Here is a 19,005-nt window from a genome sequence, read left to right on the forward strand (position 1 = left end):
CCCTCTGGTTTAGGGAGTACGTCATCATCCGGCGCCTGCAGATAACCCTGCGTCTGGGTTCCTAAGTGGTTGGGAGCGTGTCTTTATGGGCCGTGTTGGTTTTGTCCGACGTCTTATAAGGTAATTTTGTGTCTCAGACCGAAACCTACAACCCTGTTGATTAGAACTGAGTTTACCTTCTTGTCTCCTCAATTTTTCTGCTATTGTCTCGGTCCACCCGCCAGGTTCCCTTCAGTACACCCAAAGCGCGTTTATTGTCATTCTCGTACTCATCTCTCAGGCCACAAAGGCTTAGTGTAACATGGGTAAGTCTTCACTCTTAATTTCTTATACTAAAGCTATACATTTCTGAATTCTGAAATTTGGAGGAAGGTTTCTTAAAAGTTTATTGATTTACACCATCCTCCAAGATAAATTGGAGAAGGAAATGGCAACCCACTCCAGTACCCTTGCCTGGAAAATGCCATGGACAGAGAAGCCTGGTATAGCCATGGGGTCGCAAGAGTCGGACACGACTTAGCGACTAAATCACCACCACCACCAAGATAAATACTAGTAGGGTTGATGAGGAAAGAATGGTGTCTCCTTTGTTTTGAGTGAGAAAAACTTCACGAAACTAAGGTTATAGAACTGTGACGGAGCAGGATCCTGGTCTAGTATCCAGTAGGAATAAGTTATTGTGGGTCCTAAATGAGGTTCTTTGTCCTTCTAACTTCTTTGCAGCTACCAAAAGGTGCTAATCCCTGCCTTGAGAAGCATGGTACTTAGGGACCAGGAACCCAAGCAGGACCCACCAGACAGTGCCATCCTAACATGTTTAGGATCAGACTTATGTTTTTAATCTAATTAAACATAAACATAGACATTTGTTAGGCACAAACCACGGGCCTTTTACTAACATTGTGTAACACTAGAGATTGTGCTAATAAGGTTGAATCCGGAACTGTATTAGAAATTAAATATAATTGACTGTAGTCATGAAATAGTCAAACTTAATTTATCTAAAGTAATAACATGAACAAGGGTCTAACAGACTGAACTAAAAGAAATTTGTTTTATTTTTAAAATAATTTTCCATGTAATTGATATTTGTAGTCAAAATGCAGCTGGTAAATCTCCAAACCTTCTCATTTCACAACAGTAATAAATTTGCAGGGGATGTTGATTTGGATCCCTGGTCAGGGACCTAGGATGCCACATACCAAAACAAAAAAATAAATAAATAAATGGAAGCAATATTATAACAAATTCAATAAAGACTAAAAAAAGAATATGAAGATCTTAAGCAAAGCTCTTCTTGAGTTCCTTTGGCCACATTAGTGGAACAGAACACGTGTAGATCTTTTATTTCACCTTTTACTCAGTTCACTTCAGTTGCTCAGTTGTGTTCGACTCTTTGCGACCCCATGAATCACAGCATGCCAGGCCTCCCTGTCCATCACCAACTCCTGGAGTTTACCCAAACTCGTGTCCATCGAGTCGGTGATGCCATCCAGCCATCTCATCCTCTGTCATCCCCTTCTCCTCCTGCCCCCAATCCCTCCCAACATCAGGGTTTTTTTCCAATGAGTCAACTCTTCACATGAGGTAGCCAAAGTATTGGAGTTTCATGAGAAATATCATGAGACACGCTGGGCTGGAAGAAGCACAAGCTGGAATCCAGATTGCCGGGAGAAATATCACTAACTTCACATATGCAGATGACACCACCCTTATGGCAGAAACTGAAGAGGAACTAAAAAGCCTCTTGATGAAAGTGAAAGAGGAGAGTGAAAAAGTTGGCTTAAAGCTCAACATTCAGAAAACGAAGATCATGGCATCTGGTCCCATCACTTCATGGGAAATAGATGGGGAAACAGTGGAAACAGTGTCAGACTTTATTTTTTTGGGCTCCAAAATCACTGCAGATGGTGACTGCAACCATGAAATTAAAAGACACTTACTCCTTGGAAGGAAAGTCATGACCAACCTAGATAGCATATTGAAAAGCAGAGACATTACTTTGCCAACAAAGGTCCGTCTAGTCAAGGCTGTGGTTTTTCCAGTGGATGTATGGATGTGAGAGTTGGACTGTGAAGAAAGCTGAGCACCGAAGAATTGATGCTTTTGAACTGTGGTGCTGGAGAAGACTCTTGAAAGTCCCTTGGACTGCAAGGAGACCCAACCAGTCCATTCTAAAGGAGATCAGTCCTGGGTGTTCATTGGAAGGACTGATGCTGAAGCTGAAACTCCAATACTTTGGCCACCTCATGCGAAGAGTTGACTCATTGGAAAAGACCCTGATGCTGGGAGGAATTGGGGGCAGGAGGAGAACGGAATGACAGAGGATGAGATGGCTCTTACTAAAATGCAGCAATTTTAAATTAATGACACTGTCAGAGTCCATATTTGAAGATACACATTTTTTTCTAGTAAGGTAAGTTGTAAAAGTTACTAAAAGAGCTGTTACTTTTTCAAGTTCCAAAAATTTTTATTGAATTTTTCAAATTAAAATTTCCTTCAACTTATAGACTTAATTTGGGGATAAATTGATATCTATATACTATTGAGTCTTTCCACTCAGCCGTTGGAAATGCATCTCCATTTAATAAAATCTTCCAAGTCCCTTAATTATTTTAACTCAGACTTATTGTTCTTGTCAGTTTTTCTTTATGTTTTGTTGAAGTTTAGTTAATTCACAATATTATATTAGTTACAGGTGTACAACATAGTAATTCAATACTTTTATATGTTATAATCCATTTAAAAAGTAATGGCTATGTTTCCCTGTGCCATACAATATATCCTTGTTGCTTCTTTATTTTATGTGTAAGTACCTTGTATCTCTTTATCTCTTACCCCTATCTCGCTGCTCCTCCTTCCCTCTCCCCACTGGTTTTTTCTCTGTATCTGTGAGTCTGTTTTGTTACTACATTTATTTGTTTTAGTTTTTAGATTCCATATGTGAGTGATAATATACAATATTAGTCTTTCTCAGTGTAACTTATTTCACTGGGCGTAAAACTCCCTAGGTCCATCCACATTACTGAAAATTGCAGAATTTCTTTTCTTTATGGTCAAATACTATTCTATTGTGTGTGTGTATGCACATATATACATATTAATTTATATTTGGACTTTTTGATGGTGTGAGGTGATATCTCATGGTTTTCATTTGTATTTCTCTGATAATTGCTAGTGCTGAGCATATTTTCATGTCCTTGTTGGTCATCTGTATTTTTTCTTTGGGAAAATGTCTAGTCAGGTCTTCTGCTCACTTTTAAATTCGGCTGTTTGTTTTTTTGATATTAAGTTGTATGAGATGTTTATATTTTTGGATGTTAATCCTTTATTAGTCATAAATAAAGGCTGTCTTTTTGTTTGGTCAATGATTTCCTGTGCTGTGCAAAAGCTTTTAAGTTTAATTAGGTCCCATTTGTTTATTTTTGCTTTTATTTCTTTTGACTTAGAAGACAGATCCAAAAAATATTGCTGCAATTTATGTCAGAGTGTTCTACCTATGTTCTCTTGTAGGAGCTTTATGGTTTCGAGTCTTACATTTAAGTCTTTAATCCATTTTGAGTTTATTTTTGTATATGATGTGATGAAATATTCTAATTCCATTGTTTTACATGTAGCTGTCCAGTTCTCTGGCACTATTTACTGAACAGTGTACATATTCTAGCTTTTTTTCATTGTATATTCCTGCCTCCTTTGTTGTAGATTAATTGACCATAAGTGTGCAAGTTTATTTCTGGAATTACATTTATTTATTCTGTTGCCTTGACATATGGGTTTGTTTTTATGCCAGTACTGTGCTGTTTTTATTACTGTAGCTTTATAGTATGATCTGAATTGGGGCGTGTGATACCTCCACATTTGTTCTTGTTTTCTCAATATTGCTTTTGCTCTTTGGGATCTTTTGCCGTTTCAATAAATTTTAGGATTATTTGTTCTAGTTCTGTGAAACATGTTATGGATATTTTGATAGGGGCTGCATTAAATCTCTAGATTGCTTTGGGTTGAATGGACATTTTAACAATATTATTTCTTCCAATCCAAGAACACAGGATATCTTTCCATTTCTTTCTATAATTTTCAAATTTTCCTTCATTAGTAATTTATAGTTTTAGGTATTTCATTCCTTGGTTAAATTTATTTCAAGGTATCTTATTCTTTTAGGAAGCAGTGACAGATTTTATTTTCTTGGGCTCCAAAATCACTGTGGATGGTGACTGTAGCCATGAAATTAAAAGACGCTTGCTCCTTGGAAGGAAAGCTATGACAACCCTGAGCAGTGTATTAAAAAGCAGAAACATCACTTTGCCCACACAGGTCTGTATAGTCAAAGCTATGGTTTTTCCAGAAGTCATGTACAGATGTGAGAGTTGGACCATAAAGAAGGCTGAGCACCAAAGAATTGATGCTTTTGAATTGTGTTACTGGACAAGACTCTTGAGGGTCCCTTGGACTGCAAGGATATCAAACTAGTCAATCCTAAAGGAAATCAACCCTGAGCGTTCATTGGAAAGACTGTTGCTGAAGCTGACGCTCCAATACTTTGGCGACCTAATTGAAGAGCATACTCATTGGAAAAGACTCTGATACTGGGAAAGATTGAGTGCAGGAGGAGAAGGGTGGTAGCAGAGGAGGAGATGGATGGATAGCATCACCAACTCAATATACATGAGTTTGAGGAAACTCTGGGAGATAGTGAAGGACAGGGAAGCCTGGTGTGCTGCAGTCCAAAGGGTCACAAAGAGTCAGACACAACATTAATACTGAAGGACAAAAATATCTTATACTTTAAAAAAAATTTTTTATTTTGTAATTGAAGGATAATTGCTTTACAGAATTTTGTTGTTTTCTGTCAAACCTCAACATAAATCAGCCATAGGTATACATATGTCCTCTCCGTCTTGAGCCTGCCTCCTATCTCCCTCCCCATCCCACTCCACCAGGTTGATAGAGAGCCCCTGTTTGAGCCCCTGTCGGAGTCATCAGTTCACTGAGTCATCAAATCCCCATTGGCTATCTATTTTACATATGGTAATGTAAGTTCCCATGTTGCTCTCGTCATACGTCTCAGCCTCTCCTCCCCCTCCCCATGTCCATAAGTCTGTTCTCTAGTCTGTTTCTCCATTGCTGCCCTGCAAATAAAGTCATAGGTAGCATCTTTCTAGATTCCATATATTTACATTAGAAGGAAATGGCAACCCACTCCAGTGTTCTTACCTGGAGAATCCCAGGGATGGCACAGCCTGGTGGGCTGCCGTCTCTGGGGTCGCACAGAGTCGGACACGACTGAAGTGATTTAGCAGCAGCAGCAGCCGCAGCATACTATATTTATCTTTCTCTTTCTGACTTACTTCACTCTGTGTAATAGGCTCTAGGTTCATCCATCTCATTAGAACTGACTCAGATGCATTTCTTTTTATACCTGAATAATATTGCATTGTCTATACATATCACAGCTTCTTTATCCATTCACCTGCCAATGGACATCTAGATTGCTTCCATGTTCTAGCTATTGTAAATAGTGCCTCAATAAACATTGGAGTACATATGTCTTTTTCAATTTTGGTTTCCTCAGGGTATATGCCTAGGAGTGGGATTGCTGGGCCATAAGATGGTTTTATTCAAGGTTTTTTAAGGACTCTCCCTGCCATCTTCCATAGTGGCTGTATCAATTTACATTCCCACCAGCAATGCAAGAGGGTTCCTTTTTCTCCACAGCCTTTCCTGCACTTATTGTTTGTAGATTTTTTTATGATGGCCATTCTGATTGCTGTGAGATGGTATCTCATTGTAGTTTTGATTTTTGCATTTCTCTAATAATGAGTGATGTTGAGCATCTTTTCGTGTGTTTGTTAGCCATCTGTATGTCTTCTTTGGAGAAATGTCTGTTTAGGTCTTCACCCCCTTTTTTTATTGAGTTGTTTGTTTTTCTGGTATTGACTTGTATGAGCTGCTTGTTTATTTTGGAAATTAATCTTTTGTTAGTTGTTTCATTTGATACTAATTTCTCCCATTCTGAGGGTTGTCTTTTCACGTTGTTCGTAGTTTCCTTTGCTGTGCAAAAGCTTTCACGTTTAATTAGGTCCCACATGTTTATTTTTGTTTTTATTTTCATTACTCTAGGAGGTGGGTCATAGAGGATATTGCTTTTATTTATGTAATTGAGTGTTCTGCCTATGTTTTCCTTGAAGAGTTTTATAGTTTCTGATCTTACATTTAGATCTTTAATCCATTTTGAGCTTATCTTTGTGTATGGTGTTAGGGAGTGTTCTAATTTCATTCTTTTACATGTAGCTGTCCAGTTTTCCCAGCACCACTTATTGAAGAGGCTATATTTGCCCCATTGTATATTCTTCCTCCTTTGTCAAAAATATGGTACCCATAGGTGCATGGGTTTACTTCTGGGCATTCTATCTTGTTCCATTGGCCTATATTTCTCTTTTTGTGCCAGTACCATACTTTCTTGATGACTATAGCTTTGTAGTATAATCTGGTCAGGAAGGTTGATTCCTTCAGCTCTGTTCTTTTTTCTCAAGACTGCTTTAGCTATTCGGGGTCTTTCATGTTTCCATATGAATTGTGAAACTCCTTGTTAGGAGGTTTCTCAGAGTACATTTCCACATAACCATGTTGGCTATAGGTATAGTACTAACTAGTCACAGAATTCTCTGCTCAAACCAGTGTTCTCACAGAAGTGTCCAGCATGTACTGTGTATGTCTCTAAGCTAATGAGGAACATGTGGTGTGTGAACTTGAAACTCTGAGCCTCTTGACAAAAGCTGTATTTTCTGCTTCTGAAAACTTGGTAGTTTTAGACTGAAAGTTACATGAAAAACACTTCAGTTGCTTTTATTTTATTAGGTTCAACAACTGCCATAGTCTAACCCTTGAGTTTTTTTTTAAAGAAACAGGCTGCATGCAAACTCCTTGTTAGGAGATCATCTCAGAGTACATTTTTACCTAACCAGGTTAGTTACAGTTGGAGTACAAACTAGTCCAGAACTCTGGTCAAACCTGTGTTCTCAGAGAAGGATCCAATATGCCCTGTTGGTGCATTTTCACTGGTCAGAAACATGCTGTGTGTTAACCTTGAAAACTGACATTTTCCTTAAAGCTGAACTATCTGCATCTGAAACCTAGTATATTTTAGACTGAAAGTTACTTAGAAAACACTTTGCTTGCTTGTGTGTTATTCAGTTCCACAACTTCCTTAGTCAAATCCTGTTGGTTTTGGAAACCAAAGAAAGCTGCTTGCAATTCCTTGTTAGAGGGTTATCTCAGAGTACATTTTCACCTAAGCAGGCTAGGTAGACTTAGAGTAGTCTCTGGTCCAGAACTCTCTGTTCAAAACGAGTGTTCTTACAGGAGGATCCAAGTGCTCATGTTGTGTCTTTACATTCTTCCAAATCACGCTGTGAACTGGGAAATCAGAGCTTGCTGGCTAAAGCCTCTTCTCTGCCTCAGAAAACTACTTAGATTTTACAGTGTGTTACCAACAAACCCTTTGGTGGCTTTGCTTTGTTTCTGATCGATCACTTCCAGATCTGATTCTTGAGTTTTCTGAAAGAGAGAAGCTGCTTGCACCTCCTGTGAGGAATTCATCTCAGAGCACATTTGCACCTCACCAGCTTAGCAGTAGTGACAGAAGTAACTACGCACAGAACTCTCTGCTCAAAGCAGCACTCTCCCAGGAAGATCCAGTGTGCCCTGTTTGTGTCTTTACATTCTGATTTGGAAACATTATGTGCCTGAACCTTGAAAACCAAGTTTTTGGTTCAAGCTGTATTTCCTGCCTCAGGCAACTAGCCTCTTCCAACACGATTTGCTGCTCGCTTTGGCTTTGTGGAAACAGACAACTTCCTACTCTAATCCTCAAGTTTTGGAACTGAAAAAGATGCTTGCAACTCCTCATTAGGTCATGTCAGAGTACATTTTCACCTATCCAGGTTTCCTATAGTTAGAGTGCTAACTAGTCACAGAACTCCCAACCCAAAGCATGTTTCCAGAGAAGGTTCCAATGGGCCTGTTTGTGTCTTTACCTTAGGAAGGCACGTGCTGTGTGTGAATGTTGAAACTGAGCGTCTTTTAATTTCATGGCTGCAGTCACCATCTGTACTAACGCATATATATGGAATTTAGAAAGATGGTAACAATAACCCTGTATACAAGACAGCAAAAGAGACACTGATGTATAGAACAGTCTTTTGGACTCTGTGGGAGAGGAAGAGGGTGGGATGATTTGGGAGAATGGCATTGAAATACGTATAATATCATATATGGAACGAGTCGCCAGTCCAGGTTCAATACACGATACTGGATGCTTGGGGATGGTGCACTGGGAAGACCCAGAGGGATGGTATGGGGAGGGAGGAGGGAGGAGGGTTCAGGATGGGGAACACATGTATACCTGTGGCGGATTCATTTCGATATTTGGCAAAACCAATACAATATTGTAAAGTTTAAAAATAAAATAAAATTAATTAAAAAAAATAAAAAGAAACTGAGCATTTGGTGAAAGCTCTATTTCCTGACTCGCAAAACTAGTCCATTTTATACTGAAATTGACCTCCAAAACACAATGGTGCTTTTCTTTTATTGCAGTCAACAAATTCCTTAAGTATTGCTTTATTCAGTTCAACGGCATCCATAAGTTGTGACATTTTACAAGGTTCAGACACAGCAAGCACATCATGCTGTGTGTGAATCTTGAAACCCGAACTTTGGGTTCAAGCTGTATTATCTGCCTTGGAAAAGGAGGTCGTTTTCCACTGAAAGTAACCCGAATAACACTTTGGTTGCTTTGGGTGAATCCATTCAACAGCTTCCTTAGTCTGATCCCTGAGTTGTCTGAAACAGGCAAGCTGCTTGCAACTCTTTGCTCCAGGGTCATCTCTGAGTCTATTTTCACCCAACCTGGTGAGTTATCGTTCAAAGCATTAAAGAGACCCAGAACTCCCTGCTTGAACCACGGTTTCCACAGAATTGTGTGCCCTGTCTGTGTCTTTGCAGTCTCCAGAATCATGCTGTGTGTCAACCTGGAAAACCAAGCTCTTTTAGGGCTTTTCTTCTGCCTTGGGTCAGTTACTTGAAAAATGCTTCGGTCAACTTTTGTTTTAATCATATCAAAAACTTCCTAGTCTAAACCTTGACTTTTCTTAAACAAACAAGCTGCATGAACATCCTAGTTTGGAGGTCATCTCAGAACATTTGCACCTAACCACGTTATTATAGCTAGGGAACTAATTAGTCACAGACCTCCCTGCTCACATCAGTTTTCTCACAGAAGGCTCCTGTGGGCCCTGGGTGTGTTTGCAATCTTTGGAATCATGTTCCATGTGAACCTTGAAACTGAGCTCTGGTCAAAGACATACATTCTGGCTCAGAGAACGAGTTAATTTGAGATGGAAAGCAACCCTGAGATGCCTTGCTTGCTTTTGTTTTATTCTCTTCAACAACTGACTTAGTCTAATCCTTGAGTTTTTCCAAACAACCAAGCTGCTCGCAAATCCTTGTTAGGAGGTCCATCTCAGATGACATTTTCACATATGCAGGTTAGTTATAGTTAGAGAACTAGCAAGTCACAGAACTCTCTGCTCAAACCAGTACACCTAGAGAAGAATCTGAGTGCCCTGTGTGTGTTTTTCCATTCTTCAGACTCACGCTGTGTGGGAACATAGCAAACTGAGCTTTTGGCTCAAGCAGTCACATTGCAAATCAGCAAACAAGTTGGGTTTTGACCCATTTCCTGGAAAAACACTGCCATCTCCTTCATTTTATTCAGATTGACAGGTTCCTAGTCTAATCCTTGAGCTTTCTGAAAGAAAGAAGCTGCTGGTCATGCCTAGTAGGGGTTCTTCTAAGAGGTCAAGTACACCTACAAATGTTAGTTATAGTTTACTGTCTGCTCAAACAATGGTTCTCCCAGAAGGATCCACTCAGCCCTTTTGTGTCTTTATGTTCTTCAGAAATATGCTGTGTATGATTCTTGAACCCCAGCTTTGGATTAAAGCTCTATTTTCTGCATCTGAAGCCTAGTTGATTTTAGACTGAAAGTTACTTGGAAAAACTTTCCTTCTTTATGTGTTGTTCAGTTCCACATCTTTGTTAGTCAAATCCTGTTCATTTTGGAAATGAAAGCAAGCTGCCTGTAACTCCTTATTAGAGGGTCATCTCAGGGTACACGTTCACCTAAGCAGACTAGGTAGACTTAGAGTGTTCTCTGTTCACAGAACTCTCTGTTTAAAACCAGTGATCTCACAGGAGGATCCGAGTGCCCAGAAGAATGTGTTTTCACATTCTTCTGAATCATGCTGTGAACCAGGAAGTCAGAACTTGCTTTCTAAAGCCTCTTTTCTGCCTCAGAATACTACTTAGATTTTACATTGTAAGCTACTGACAAACCTTGTGGTGGCTTCACTTTGCTTCTGATGGATCACTTCCAGGTCTCATTCTTGAGTTTTCTGAAAGAGAGAAGCTGCTCGCACCTCCTGTGAGAAATTCATCTCAGGTGCGATGTCTGGGTTCTCCTCTCCAGCTGTGATGGTGGGACACTCTCCAGGTTGGACGGGTGGGGCTCCTCTCTTGTTGTGGCCATGGGCTTCTCTTGAGTTGTGGCATAGGCCTCCTCTCAAGTTCAGGAGGGGACTCGCAGCTCCTAGCTAGTAGCGGCGGTGCCTCCTCTGGGGGTTCTCTGTGGGGAGGCTGTTCTCTCTACTAGTGGCCTTGGGGGCTCCTCGCTAGTTTTCGCAGGGTTGCTCCACTCTAGTTGTGACAGGCTCATCTCGAGTTACTTCAGGGGCCTCCTCTCTATTTGCGGTACAGTGGCTCCTCTCTGGGCGCAATGTGCTGCTGGCTCCTCCATACTTTTGGCAGGGAAATCCTCTCCAGTTTTGGCAAGGAGCTCCTCTGTTTGTTGCTGGGGTCTCCTTCCCTGTGAAGGCATAGGGCTCCTGTCGAGTTGTGGTGGGGGACTCAGGGTTCCTCTCGAGGTGTGACAGGTGACTTGGAGCTCCTTTAGAGTTGTGGTGGGGCCTCCTCTCGAGCTGCGTGGGGCAGCTCCTTTCTAGTAGCGATTAGCACGCTGGCTCCTGTTGAGTTGTGTTGTGCGGTAGTGAGAGGGTAACAGGCAGGAAGGCCAGGGGTCTCCAAATGGAGGAAATAGGCCGCAAGTGTCAGACATTAAAAAAAAACTAATTAATTTATTTTAATTGGGGGCTAATTACTTCACAATATTGTAGTGCTTTTTGCCATACATTGACATGAGTCAGCCATGGGTGTACATGTGTCCCCCACTCTCAACCCCCCTCCCACCTCACTACCCATCCCATCCCTCAGGGTCATCCCATTGCACCATCCCTGAGCCCCCTGTTTCATGCATCGAACTTGGACTGGCAATCTGTTTCACATATGGTAATATACATGTTTCAATGCTGTTTTCTCAAATCATCCCACCCTTGCCTTCTCCGACAGAGTCCAAAAGTCTGTTGTTTACACCTGTGTCTCTTTTGCTGTCTCGCATATAGGGTCATCGTTACCATCTTTCTAAATTCCGTATATATGTGCTAGTATACTGTGTTGGTGTTTTTCTTTCTGACTTATTTCACTCTGTATAATAGGCTCCAGTTTCATCCACCTCCTTAGAAATGATTCAAATGCATTCTTTTTAATAGCTGAGTAATATTGATGCTTTTGAACTGTGGTGTTGGAGAAGACTCTTGAGAGTCCCTTGGACTGCAAGGAGATCCAACCAGTTCACTCTAAAGATCAGTCCTGGGTGTTCTTTGGAAGGAATGATGCGAAAGCTGAAACTCCAGTACTTTGGCCACCTTATGTGAAGAGTTGACTCATTGGAAAAGACTCTGATGCTGGGAGGGATTGGGGGCAGGAGGAGAAGGGGACAACAGAGGATGAGATGGCTGGATGACATCACTGACTCGATGGACGTGAGTTTGAGTGAACTCCGGGAGATGGTGATGGACAGGGAGGCCTGGTGTGCTGCGATTCATGGGGTCACAAAGAGTCGGACACGACTGAGTGACTGAACTGAACTGAAGCCAAAAGTCTTAAGAGCTTGAGCAGCTCTTAAGTCTTAAGACTGAGCAGCCAAACTAAACTGAACTGAATATTCCATTGTGTATATGTACCACAGCTTTCTTATCCATTCATCTGCTGATGGACATCTAGGTTGCTTCCATGTCCTAGCTATTGTAAACAGTGCTGCGATGAACATTGGTGTACACGTGTCTCTTTCAGTTTTGGTTTCTTCAGTGTGTATGCCCAACAGTGGGATTGATGGGTTGTATGGCAGTTCTAGTACCTGTTTTTTAGGAATCTCCACACTGTTCTCCATATGCTGTACTAGTTTGCATTCCTGCCAACAGTGTAAGAGGGTTCCCTTTTCTCTGCACCCTCTCCAGCATGTATTGTTTGTAGACTTTTTGATAGCAGCCATTCTGACCATTGTGAGATTTTACCTCATTGTGGTTTTGATTTGCATTTCTCTGATAATGAGTGATGTTGAGCATCTTTTCATGTGTTTATTAGCCATCTGTATGTTTTCTTTGGAGAAATGTTTTTTTATCTCTCTCTTAAGCGGCAAGAGGAAACAAACTAGTGTTACATTTTTTTTTTTTTTCCTTCTCTATACAAATTTAAAAAGAGGTTTCTCTTAAAATTCTGCCATAATGACACCTGGCTCCACCTGAACTTAACTTTTCTCAAACCTTGAGGTAATCACTGTATTTTTCTTATGGAAATGTTTGTCTTAAGCTATGTTAATGTACTATATATTTACCCCAGACTTTGTCTTCAAGTCGGTTCAGCCTAAAGGCTCAACTGACTTGACAAACCAGTAAGGTATACTCATACATTGTTCTCCTAATCTATATTAATGAAATTGTATACTTGTATGGAAATCTGCCTTTCTTCAGGATTCACGTCAATCATTTTATGGCCTGGGATGACTCACCTGCTGCCAAGGTTATCTCAAAATGCATCTTGTGGGTGAGGGGCCTGGTGCCATTTTCTGAGTTTTGAGACATTTCCTTTCTTTAGTTAGCAGACTGCTAGTAACTATATAACTTCCAGCTAAAGACTAGCAGGGGGGTACTCTTTCTGCGCCTTCTGATGTCTATGTCAGAAGCTTTCTCTATCTCTTTTATACTTTAATAAAACTGTATTACACAAAAGCTCTGAGTGATCAAGCCTCATCTCTGGATTGAATTATTCTTCTCCAGAGGCCAAGAATCCCGGTGTCTTTTGTGGTTTAGCAACCACCTTTCAGAAGGCTACTGTATAGTTATGGCATGGGGCTCCACCCTAGTTGCAGTGGTGTCAATTAACGTTTTTGTTTCCGCTTCTCTCTAGTTGTGGTTTGCAGACTCCTCTCTAGTTGTGGCAGGGAGTGGGCGGGGGCGGGGAGGGGGGGGCGGTGGGGGGGCTCTGCTTTAGCTGTGGTATTGGACTTCCTCACTTGTTTGGGTTGAGTGCTCCTCTGGAAATGCGGTGGGGGTGGTGCCTCTTGGGAATCCTCTCGAGTTGTATCAGGGGGCTTGGGGCTCATCTTGAGTTGCGATGGGGAACTTGGTTTTCCTCTCAAGTTGCATCAGGGAACTCAGAACTCCTCTTGATTTGTGGCGGGAACTCAGTGTTCCTTTCGATTTGCAGCATGGGACTCAGGGTTCCACTTGAGCTGTGGCAGGGAACTCAGGGTTCCTCTCGAGTTAGAGGGGTACTGAGGGTTCCTCTCAACTTTTGGTGGGGCCTCCTCTCAAGTTGCCTTGAGGCGATTCATCTCTAACAGGGATGTGCAGGGTGGCTCCTGTCTTGTTGCAGTTTTGGCACGGGGCTTCTCTCTAGTTGAGGTTGGGGTCAACTCTGTAGTTTTGGTGGGTTCGATTCTCTCTAGTTGTGATGTGCAAGCTCCTCTCTACTTGTGGTGTGAAGTTCATCTCTATTAGCAGCAGAGGGCCTCCTCTGTATGTGTGATGCCCAGCGGGCTCCTCTCGAGTTGTGTTGGAGGGCTCGTCTTGAGTTTCGGGGCTGTGTCCTCTCTGGTTGGGGTGTAGTTGGCTCCACGGGGGAGGTCCTCTCTACTTTTGGCGCTAGGGTTTCCTCACTATTATTAGTGAGATTGCTTCTCTCTAGTGAGGGCCTCCACTCAAATTACTTCAGGGAGCTTGTTTCTCTTTGCGGCAGAGGAGCTTCTCTCTAGGTGTGATGTCCTGTGGGACTCCATTCTACTTGTGCCGGGGGAATTTGCTTCAGTTTTGGTCTCAGAGCCTCTCTGTCATTTTGGCCCGTGGCCCTTTTTCTTGTTTCAGCCTAGGGCTCCTGACAAATCCAGCAGGGAACTCGGGGTGCCTCTTGAGCTACAGCAGGGGTCTCCTTTCTAGTTACAGTGCTGACCTCCTCTTCCGTTATGATCCATGTGTGAGTTCCATTCTAGCTGTGATGTGCATGGGCACTTTTCTCTAACTGTGGTGTGTGGGCTCGGCTCCTATGTCCCTGTGACAGGCTTGTCCATTCTAGTGGTGGCAGTGGTTCTCCACTCTAGATGCGGTACAGCGGGCGCGGGGGCGGGGCGCCTCCCTAGTTTCCGCAGGGCGCTTCTCACTAGTTGTGCCTGAGGGTCAACTATCTAGTTGTGGTGTGTATTCAACTCTCTAGTTTTAGCAGTTGGGCTTCTCTCTGGTTGTGATGTGGTGCTCCTCCCTAGTTCTGCTGTGCCTGGAGACGTCCTCTCTGGTTGTGGAGTGGGAATTCCTGTTTTGGTGCGTTATGCTGTGCGACTCTTCTCTAGGTGCAGTTTGCTGGATCATCTCTATTTGTGGTTTGAGGGGCTACTGCCTAATAGTGCTTCCCTGGTGGCTCAGAGGGTAAAGCGTCTGCCTGCGGTGCGGGAGACCCAGGTTCATCCCTGGGTCGGGAAGATCCCCTGGAGAAGGAAATGGCAACCCACTCCAGTACTCTTACCTGGAAAATTTCATGGACGGAGGAGCCTGGTAGGATACAGTCCATGGGGTTGCAAAGAGTCAGACACGACTGAGCGACTTCACTTTCCTTTCACCTAATAGTGGTGTGGAACCTCCTCTCGAGATGTGGTGTTCGAGATTGCTCCTTTCTAGGGGCAGGATGTGGGGCCTCCTTTCTTCATGCTGAGTCTGGGTGGGCTCCTCTCTTGTTGCAGTGTGTGTTCACCTCTCTAGTTGTGGTTGGGGACTTCTCTCAAGTTGCACGGGGGGACTTTGTGTTCCTCTCGAGTTGAGGTGGGGCCTCCAATCGAGTTGTGGTGGGGTTGCTCCTCTCTAGTAGCAATGTGCAGGGTGGCTTCTGTTTAGTTGTGATGTGTGGATGGCTAAATTACCTGTGGCATGGGACACCTCTGAGTTGTTGTGGAGGGTCAGCTCGTAGTTGTGTTGGGTGGGCTCCTCTCTAGTTTTGATGTGCAGTCTCCTCTCGAGGTGTGTTAGGGGAGCTCTTATCTTATTATGGTGTACAGGAGGCACCCCTAGAGTTGCAGTGAAGTGTTCCTCTTGAATTGTGGAGGGGGTTTCTCTCTCTGGTAGCGATGTCCACAGGCACTCTTTCCAGATGTGGTAGGGTGAACGTGCTCTCTAGTTTTGGCATGGCCCCTCCTCTTTAGTTGTGGCATGCGAGCCTTCTCTCTAGTTGTGGAAGGAGGCTTCTATCTAATTGCGATGTGCGGGAATGCTCATCCCCAGTTGCTATGTTCAGGGGGCTGCTCTCTAGTTGTGGCGAGGTTACTCCTCTCTGACATTGGTAGGGGGCATCTACTCGACTTGCAGCAGGGAGGTCGTCTCTGTTTGCAGTGGAGGGGACCCTCTCTAGGTGCTATGTCCGTTGTCTCCACCTCAGTTGTGGTAATGAGACACTCTTCAGTTTCAGCGGGTGGGCTTCTCTCTCATTGTGGCCATGGACTTTTCTTGAGTTGTGGCACAGGACTACTCTCCAGTTCAGGAGGAGACTCGGGGCTGTACTCTAGTAGTGGTAGTGCTTCCTCTGGGGGTTCTCTGTGGGGAGGGTGTTCTCCCTGATTGTGGAATTGGGGGCTCCTTACTAGTTTTCATGGGGTTGCTCCACCCTAGTTGTGAGAAGCTCATCTTGAGTTACTTCAGGGGCTTCTTATCTATTTGCAGCAGAGGGGCTCTTCTCTAGGCCCAATATGCCGGAGGGATCCTCTCTAGTTTTGGCAGGGGAATCCTCTCCAGTTTTGGCGGGGGGTTCCTCTGTTTGTCCCTGGGAGCTCCTTCCTTGTGACACTATAGAGCTCCTGTTGAGTTGCGGTGGGGAACTCTGGTTTCCTCTCGAGTTGGGACAGATGATTGGGGTTCATTTAGAGTTGTTCTGGGGCCTCCCCTCGAGCTGCATGAGCAGCTTCTCTCTAGTAGCGAGTAGCAGTTTGTCTCCTATCTAGGTGTGATGTGCAGTAGGCTACTGTAGAGTTACAGTATGGGGCTCCACTATAGTTGCAGTGTGGTCAACTGAGGTTTTTGTTTCTGCTCCTCTCTAGTTGTGGTTTGCAGACTCTTCTCTAGTTGTAACAGGGGGGCCTCCTCTTTAGTTGTTGTATGGGGCTTCCTCTCTGGTTGTGATAGAGTGCTTCTCTCGATTTGTGGTGGGGGTGACTCCTCTTGGGAATCCTCTGGAGATGCATCAGGGTCCTTGGGGCTCGTCTTGAGTTGCGACAGGGAACTTGGGGTTCCTCTTGAGTCCCGACAGGGAACTTGGGGTTCCTCTTGAGTTGCAGAAGGGGAATAGGGCCTCCTCTTTAATTGAGGTGGTTGAAATTGGGGTTCCTCCTGTGTTCCAACAGGGGAGTCAGGCCTCCTCTCAAGTTGAGGTGGGGAACTCGAATTTCTTCTCGAGTTGCAGCAGGGGATATCAGGCCTCCTCTCGAGTTGCGAGGGGGATCTCAGGGTTCCTCTTGATTTGCATCAGGAATCTCAGTGTTGCTCTCGAGTTGTGATGGAGAAATCGGAGTTCTGTCATTTGAAACAGGGAAGTCAGGCCTCCTCTTGAGTTGAGGCATAAAAATCGTGTTTCCTCTTGAGTTGTAGCAGAGGAGTCTGGCCTCATCTCGAGTTGAGGTGTGGAACTTGGGTTTCCTCTCGAGTTGCAGCAGGTAAGTTGGGTCTCCTCTCGAGTTGCAGCAGGGAATTCAGGGTTCCTTTCGAGTTGAGGCTGGACAATCGGGATTCTTGAGTTGCAGTAGGGAGCTCAGCACTCCCCTCTAGTTGTGGTGGGAATTCAGTGTTCCTCTTGAGTTGCAGCGGGGAACTCAGGGTTCCACGTGAGTGGTGGTGGGGAACTCAGGGTTCCTCTTGACTTGCCTTAGGGCCTCTTCTCGAGTTGTCTTGGGGAAACTCCTCTCTAGCAGGGATGTGCAGGGTGGCTCCTATCTTGTTGCTAGGTGGGTAACTACTCACTAGTTTTGGCATGGGACTTCTCTATAGTTGTGGTCAGGGTCAACTCTGTTGTTGTGGGTTTGATTCTCTCCAGTTGTGGTGTGCAAGTTCCTCACTAGTTGTGGTGTGAAGTTCGTCTCTATTAGCAGTAGAGTGGCTCCTCTCTAAGTGTGATGTCCAGTGGGTTCCTCTGGAGTTGTGATGGAGAGCTCCTCTCGAAGTGCAGGGCTGTGTGCTCTCTGCTTGGGGTGTGGGTGGATCCACGGGGGAGGTCCTCTCTACTTTTGGCGCTAGGGGTTCCTCACTAATATTAGTGGGATTGCTTCTCTCTAGTTGTAAGGGTCGCCACTCGACTCACTTTAGGGAGCTTGTCTCTATTTGTGGCAGAAGGACTTCTCTCTAGGTGTGATATCCTGGGGGACTCCGCTCTAGTTGTGCCTGGGGAATCCGCTTCAGTTTTGGCCAGGGAGCCCCTCCGTCATTTTGATCAGTGTGCCCTTTTCTTATTACAGCCTAGGGCTCCTGTCAAATTGCAGTGGGGAACTCGGGGTGCCTCTTGAGTTGCAGCAGGTAACTTGGGGTTCCTTTGAGTTGTTGTAGAGCCTCCTCTCGAGCTGAAGTGGGGCAGATTCTCTGTAGTAGTGATGTGCAGGCTGGTCCCTGGCGAGTTGCAATGTGCAGGTGGCTACTATCTAGTTGTGACATGGGGCTCCACTCTAATTGCAGTGAGGGTCCACTCTTTATTTGTAGTGAGTCGGCTCCTCTCTAGTTGTTTGCAGGCTCTTCTCTAGTTGTGGAAGTGGGGATCCTCTTTAGTTGTGGTAGCTAGATGTGGGAGAGTGCTCTTCTCAAATTGTGATGGGGTGACTTCTCTCTGGTTGTGATGAGAAGGGGCATTTTCTAGTTGCTATGTGCAGGAGCACATGTGTACTCCTATGTGTACTCTCTAGTTTTGTCAAGGGGGTCTCCTATTTAGTTGTGGTATGGGACTTCCTTTCTTGTTGTGGTAGAGTGATCCTCTCAAATTGTGGTGGGCTAGGCTCTTCTTGGGAATCCTCTGGAGTTACATCAGGGGGCATGGGGCTCATCTTGAGTTGCAATGAGGGACTCAGGGTTCCTTTTGACTTGCTGCAGGGGTATTGGGCCTCATCTCGATTTGAGGCGGGGAACCCGAGGTTCTCAAGTTCCAGCTGGAAACTCGGGGTTCCTCTTGAGTTGCAACAGGGGATTTAGGCATCCTCTTGAGTTGAGGCAGGGAACTCGGGTTTCCTCTCGAGTTGCAGCAGGAGACTCAGAACTCCTCTCGAGTTGCAGCGGGAACTCAATGTTACTCTTGAGTTGCAACAGGGAAGTCAGGCCTCCTTTTGAGTTGAGGCCTGAAACTCGAGTTTCCTCTGGAGTTGCGATGGGGATCTCGGGATTACCCTTGAATTGCAACAGCGGAGTCTGGCCTCCTCTCGATTTGCAAGGGGTAACTCGGGATTCCTCTTGAGTTGCAGCAGGGAGTCAGAGCTCCTTTCAAATTGCAGCCATTACTCAGTGTTCCTCTCGAGTTGCAGCTCGGGACTCAGGGTTCCACTTG

The 19,005-nt window shown here is 44.1% G+C and overlaps 1 long non-coding RNA gene across 1 annotated transcript in view; it reads left to right on the forward strand.

Moving 5' to 3' along the window:
* Positions 1-10: 10 nt before the first annotated feature.
* The window catches only part of LOC102402425, a 45,807-nt gene continuing 26,812 nt past the window's right edge, over positions 11-19,005 (forward strand). Inside the window, exon 1 of the long non-coding RNA XR_006551261.1 lies at positions 11-120. This is a non-coding gene — a long non-coding RNA (uncharacterized LOC102402425). The remainder of the gene's footprint in view (positions 121-19,005) is intronic.

The sequence above is a fragment of the Bubalus bubalis genome, chromosome 5 (assembly GCF_019923935.1).
Source record: "Bubalus bubalis isolate 160015118507 breed Murrah chromosome 5, NDDB_SH_1, whole genome shotgun sequence".
NCBI lineage: Eukaryota > Metazoa > Chordata > Mammalia > Artiodactyla > Bovidae > Bubalus > Bubalus bubalis.